The sequence below is a fragment of the Ailuropoda melanoleuca genome, chromosome 16 (assembly GCF_002007445.2).
Source record: "Ailuropoda melanoleuca isolate Jingjing chromosome 16, ASM200744v2, whole genome shotgun sequence".
NCBI classification, from domain to species: domain Eukaryota; kingdom Metazoa; phylum Chordata; class Mammalia; order Carnivora; family Ursidae; genus Ailuropoda; species Ailuropoda melanoleuca.
The window spans coordinates 46,078,835-46,085,495 of record NC_048233.1 but is presented as its reverse complement, the minus strand read 5'-3'; the positions used below and the strand labels follow the sequence as shown (position 1 = coordinate 46,085,495).

At 47.4% G+C, this 6,661-nt stretch overlaps 1 long non-coding RNA gene across 1 annotated transcript; it reads right to left on the bottom strand.

Annotated features, from left to right (window-relative positions):
• Positions 1–716: 716 nt before the first annotated feature.
• On the bottom strand, positions 717–4,303 carry LOC109490572. The gene is made up of 3 exons (XR_002143896.2): positions 4,203–4,303; positions 3,999–4,108; positions 717–745 (listed from the first exon to the last, which is right to left on the bottom strand). It is a non-coding gene; the product is annotated as an uncharacterized LOC109490572 (long non-coding RNA).
• Positions 4,304–6,661: the final 2,358 nt, after the last annotated feature.

The window sequence follows — 6,661 nt, the reverse complement described above, 5'->3', positions numbered from 1 at the left end:
TGAGTGTTTGATCGGAGAAGGTCCTCAGGGACCAGTGGAAGAAGTTAGCCCGACCTAGGTTTGAATCCCGGGTTCGCCTGGTGTGATTGTGTAACCTCAGGCAACTTTCCTAAGCTTGTTGCATCAGTGTCCTCGTTTCTAAAATGAAGACGGCAAAATCTACTTCATACGATGGCTTTGAAGGGAAAATCAGATGAAATGTGTAAGTAGCCCTAACACGAGGCTGATACAGAGTAATTGCTCAGCAAATGAGAGCTCCTGTGATTCTAACTGTTTGGGCGATATAGCTAGTTGGACCATCTTTCTTCAGGCCAGACCCTGAATGTGGTTTTTGAAAAACGGACCATTTTATCATCGTGTATACGGGTAACACAAGGTACAAAACTCAAGGGTGTATAAAAATGACAAAAACTTCTTCCTCTTGAGCCTCTGCCCCTGGTTCTCCTCCCAGAGATGATTGGTATGACCAGGATCTTGTGTATTTCCAGATTTAACTATTCACTATATTTATTGGGGATTATTTCATAATAATACTTATTATTCTTGATGAATCACTTTTTAAGAATTTTTTTATTTTGGGGGCTCCTGGGTGGCTCAGTCTTTAAGCATCTGTCTTCGGCCCGGGGCGTGATCACGGGATCCTGGGATCGAGCCTTGCATCGGGCTCCCTGCTCCGCTGGGAGCCTGCTTCTTCCTCTCCCACTCCTCCTGCTTGTGTTCTCTCTCTTGCTGGCTGTCTCTCTCTCTGTCAAATAAATAAATAAAATCTTAAAAATTTTTATTTTTATTTTTTGGTTTTTTTCCCAATGAATTAACATATAATATGTTATTGGTTTCAGAGGTAGAGGTCAGTGATTCATCAGTATTATATAACACCCAGTGCTCATTACATCACATGCCCTCCTTAGTGTCCATCACCCAGTTACCCCATCCCTCCACCTCTCCCCCTCCAGCAGCCCTCAGTTTGTTTCCTGATTAAGTCTCTTATGGTTTGTCTCCCCCTCTGGTTTCTCTTGTTTTATTTTTTCCTCTCTGCCCCTATGATCCTCTGTTTTGTTGCTTAAATTCCATGTATGAGTGAGATCATATGATAATTGTCTTTCTCTGACTGACTTATTTCACTTAGCGTAATACCCTCTAGTTCCATCCATGTTGTTTGCAAATGGCAAGAGTTCTTTTTTGATGGCTGCATAATATTCCATTGTATATATATCCCACAATCTTTTTTATCCATTCATCTGCCAGTGGACACCTGGGCTCTCTCCATAGTTTGGCTACTGTGGACATTGCTGCTGTAAACATTGGGGTGCAGGTGCTCCTTCAGAACATCACTTTTTTTTTTTTAATGATCGTATGCCATTCTGTTGATTGGATGTATCATAATTGATTTAGCCAGTCCCCTATCAATGAACATTTGTTTCTAATCTTTGGCTGTGGAAACAATGCAGCCAAGACCATGCATGTGCCAGATCTGACTAAGGACGAAAAACCAAAGACATGCAGCAGGCTTGTAAGGCAATATCATCAGAATAAAGTGTCTGGTTGGAAGCATATAATGCTGATCTGATCGGATACATTCTGGATCATTTTCTCAAAAAAACTCACTACTTTAATCCCTAGAATATTTATACCACTCCCCAAACACTACCTGTTTGAAAAGTGCAGAGTCTTCATAATAATATTATAAGAATAGCGGCATTTTAGTTCAGACAGGATTGTCTTAACACCCCCCCCCCCAGATATATAATACACGGACAAGCTTTTCTTTGGTTGGCACCAATGGGTCAAGGATGCAGAGATTCCAGACAGCCACTCTGGGAGCAGCTGTTGGGAAGATTCGCTCTCTAAATTTGCTGCCACAGCTTGAGACAGTGAAATGTATTAAAATGTGCCACATCAGTTAACATGGCTTCAGTGGGATGAAGGCTGCCAATTTGGAAGGAGGGCAAATGTTCTCTGGCGGCCATCTTTGCTGGTGCTCAGGCCCACACAGACTATGTGTGGAGTTGAATCAGAGAGAACCTATATGTGAGGTTCTGGCACAATCCATGCACGAGTAAGACTCAGGGATTAGTTTTCCTGGATGGGTAATTATTTCTGAATCATGAGAAAGGCACACGTGGAAAGGAGGCAGGGAAATGGAAGTCTTTCTAAGAAGTCTCCACCGTCAGAGGCGCAGATCCTCAAATGAGCTCCATGCAAATGAAAACCGGTCCCAGCGGCATCTCGAGCCAAAGAAAATTCTTGGTTGGGGTTGAAAAAATGTCAGATAAATAGTTTTTCCTTGCTTCTCAGCAGGCCCCAGCTATCACTGCAATCCAGATCTGGCCTCTGAGTGGTTCTGGCAGGTTTATCTTGGACCAGCTGCTGTGATGAAATCGCAGTAATTCCAGGTTTCCCTCAAATCCAGAGTGAGCCAAAGGCAATCCGGGCTTCTAGCATCCGGCTTACTTCATTGCCCTCTCTCCAGTCCCTCCTCCACTTTCAAGCTTCTGATTTTTTTAAAAAAAATTTTAATTTCTTAAAAAATTTTAAAGTCATCTCTACAGCCAATGTGGGGCTTGAACCCACAATCCCAAGATTAAGAGTCACATGCTCTACCAGCTGTGCCAGCCAGGTGCCCCGCTTCTGATTTTTTTTTTTTTGAAACCATGGTAGGGGTGGTGGAGGAAACCCTTCCAGGACAGCCTTGAAACCTAGAAAATGTTTATTTCAGATTAATTCAAGAAACCTCTATTGAGCACTGGTGAGCCTACTTAGGTGGGCTACACGGTGTGGTGCTGACGACTGTGGATTTTGTATCTGATGATATGCCAGGCTTCCTACATGAAAGAGCCCACTCAATCCACCAACAGCACTATGAACTAGGAACTATCATCCCTAGTTTACTAAAGAGAAAACTGGGTCTTAGAAAGGTTGAGTCTCTTATCTTAGGACTCACAGCTGGTGCGTAGAAGCATCTGGATTTGAACCTGACTGTGGCCTGTATCTCAGGCCTCTGCTGATTCTTGCTAGGCTATAGCACTGGCCATGGGCAAGAAGGCCTTAGAGTCCAGGAAAAGACACTGGGACAAGAAAAACTAAGGTGTACAAAAGGGAGGAACTGAAACCCAGATGAGAGAAGGTAGAGGTGGATGGGTACAGTATAAAAATGACAGACTTAGGGAGGGCTGCTTATCGAAATTCGAAGAGATGATATGTCACCATGCCTGGCATACGAGGCATTCTCCTGAAATAGGGAGAAAGGGTTCTTCCCTTTCTTAGGGACACAGGCCATGGGAGGAAACAGCACAGCCGTAATGAGAAGCGGTGGAAATAAAAGTGAAAGAGCAAGAGAGCTCAGTATGGGTTGCCTGTGAAACCAGTCCCCCAAAGGAGGTTTGGGAAGGTCCGCAAGGACCCCAGAAATGCTATAAAGCAGGTAACATGAGACCGTAGTCCCTAAGCATTCCTATCTGCCAAACAGGATATAAAAATTATCCCAAGCCCTGGCAGGAAAGTTATATATTTCCAAAATGTGTAGCATATTATGTGTGCTGAGTAAATGTTGGTTGAAAATAACAAGAATAGTATTATTTAATGATGATGATGATGATGATGATGATGATGATGATGATAACAGCAAGGTACCAGATGGTGAGCCTAAGGGTAGAGGCACTGTGCTGGTCATCTTTGTATCTCCAGCGCACTGCAAACCGCTTGGTACATAGGAGGCAACCCCTATATGTCTGTTGCATTAAACTGAACTGGTTAGTTGAGCACCACCTACATGTAAAGCATGGTTTCGGACCCTCTTGGGATTATAGCAGTGAGTGAGATGAGGGGCAAAATCCAATAGATAAGAAGTCAAATCATGGAGCTCTCAATCTCGGTGGTTTTCACCCCCAAGTTTGAGAAAACAGCATCTCCCAGGGTCAGAGAGAGTCAGTCAGCTCCCCCAAGCTACCCTCTCCTTTTTCCTTGCCAACAGAACCCTGGTTGTACTTAGGGTTCCAGACCTCCTCTCCATGAGTCAGGGAAGTGCAATCCTCACTCTCTAGGCCAGTCTCTCTGGTGATCTCCTTCCCTTTGCCTGTGAGTGGCTTCGGGGTGGCCATGAGGTTCCATCCTGGCGAAGGAGACACGAGGAGGGAACGTCACTAAAGGAGGCCACACAGGATAAACAAACAACCCCCCCCCCCCAAAAAAATCCCACAAAAAACCTCTCCCCTCTCCTCTGGCTGTTGCTGAGGCTGCCTGTGATGCCTGGAAAGGAAGCAGCCATTGCGAGCCCTTGTGGAGAAACACACATCTCCTGACGGGGGCCGAGCCGAATGCGGGAAAGAACCTGGGGCCCTGATGACGTCATAGAGCCACCGAATTCACCGGTGCTGGACTTCTTGTTACACAGATGAGCTTTCCTTATGGTTTAGTCCAGTCAGGTCAGAACTTGTGTTTTTTTGCGTGCCAATGCCACCTAGATAATATGCTCCTTCCTGGCCTTGTTAATGTTCGTTCCCCTCGCTTCCTCTTCCGGGAAACAGGGCGCGCATCCGCCAGGAATATTGTAGGAGGGGTTCCTGCCTCGTGTGGGAAATGCCGCAGGGCCTTTCCCACCCTGGAGTTCTCTGCGCCTGCGTTCTGCAGAGAAGAACTCCGCGCAGCCCCCGGACGGAGTTCCCCAGGGCGGTCGCAGGCAGTGGGGGGCAGTAGGAGCAGAGCGTGGAGGGCGACATCCTGACGTGCATCCTGGTGATTCCATTACAGCCCTGCGGCTCTGGCTGCATCACATAAGCTCTCGGAAACTCAGTTTTCTTACCCGCAAAATGGGGATAAAAGTAGACCCTACCTCAGGATAAGGATTAAATGAGAACACCGTCAAAGTGCCTTTCCAGGTGAACTCCTATTTATAGATACACTTTCTTTCAAGAAAAAGCCCAAAACAAAAAGCAGAAATGAAAGGCTTTTGTTTACCTTACTGGAAACAGAGAAATGAAATATAAAGACAGCTGTTGGGAAACAATTTGGGGAAAGTGGTGGTCTTCTCCAGGCAAGATTTCATGCTCTTTTCCCTACTTTTCCAACTAACACCACTCTGTTTCTAAAGAGCAGCACAGCTGAGAGCAGAGGAGAGAGAGGAGTCCCTTGGACAGTGGCCTGGAGCCCCATTGCCACCAACTATTAATAGCCCATAAACCCTTGGAGTGGAGCCCCGGCCCCTCCCAACCCCCTGGGACAGCAGAGGGGTCAGAGCACTGCCTGATATGGTCTCAGAATACTGGTGATCCCTGGAATTCTCCCAACTAGGGAACTTTTCTCCTGCTGGGCTGGGCCTGGCTGGGCTTCCTCCTACAGAGACCCCAGCCTGAACTGCTAGTCAGGTTCATATTCAGCAAGCACGAATTGACCTCTTTCTGGGTCCCCAGGCCACACACTACCTGCCTTGACACACATGATATCATTGTACCCTCACAGCAATGAGCACGGCTATCCTATGGAAATGGACCCCAGCTCAGAAAGCGGTCATGGCCTGTTCAAGGTCATTCAGAGAGGAAGTTTGGTTCTCAGACCCAATTCACCTGTCTCTAAGCTAGTGCTCTAACATTTGTATTACACTGGGAAGTCTAGGGGACTTCTAATGATTCAACAAGACCATTCAAATTCCCTGGTCATGCTGGCAAGAGAGGTGAGGGGCCTGGGGCTGAAGTGAGTCACAGAGCAAGGGCAAAGCCAGCCTGACACCTGGACTCTGTGGCCTGAAGAAGCTGACCTGGCACAGCTCTGCTGGCTAGGGAGCCATGGGCTCAGAGAGCGGGTGGGGCCCCTCTGTGTCTCTCTGCGCGGCCACACCTGATCCTATCCGTTTCCTGCTTGGACAACCTCAGAGACCCTCTCCTGGCTCTGAATGAGGGACAAGGATAGTCCCTCAGAGTGATATTTGTGGTCCTTCATGACCGAACTCCTGCTCTTTTTTCAAAATTTACTCCTATTTTGTACCTTCTGTTCCCACCCACACTAATTGACAGGTGCCAGGATAGCATTTTGAGGGCAGGGATTGAATCTTAGGCCTTTTTGGACCCCCAGATCCTGGCCCAGCATCCAGAGCAGCTGTGATGGTCAGGAATTGCGGAAGAACAGCCTCTTGTCATCTGGGTCCAGAGAGCTGGAATAGGAAGGATGGGGCATAGGACGTGGGGAAAGGAGGCCACACACACAGGAAGGTCCAGACTGCCCCTTCTGACTCCAGGGCTGAGTTCAAGAGATCCTGGGCCTGGGATGCTTGATCTTCTCTCCTTTAAAAGGTGCTAGCACCTGGAGCTTTGGTGTTGTCGAGGACATTAAGTCCGGGCTGCTTCCAGAAGGAAGGAGTCCTTCTCCCAAGAGTTGGGCACAAATATTAGACTGCGTCTATCTTCCTGGGTGCGGATGCCAGAGCACCATACAGAGGAATGACGGCACAAGCATTTCCTGAGTGCTGGCAAGGAGCCAGGAATTGTTCTGGGAGCTGGTGGCCCAAGAAGCGCACCCAGAGAGGAACCAATCTAACTCCGATGTCATTTTTCTCGACAATGATTAGGAAGGGGGCGGGGAGCTCCTTTTCTTTCCATGACCATGGCTCTCAGAGTCTGGGGGCCTGGATGTCTGTGTTCTCAATTCCAATCCATGTGTGCTCCCTCCTGCT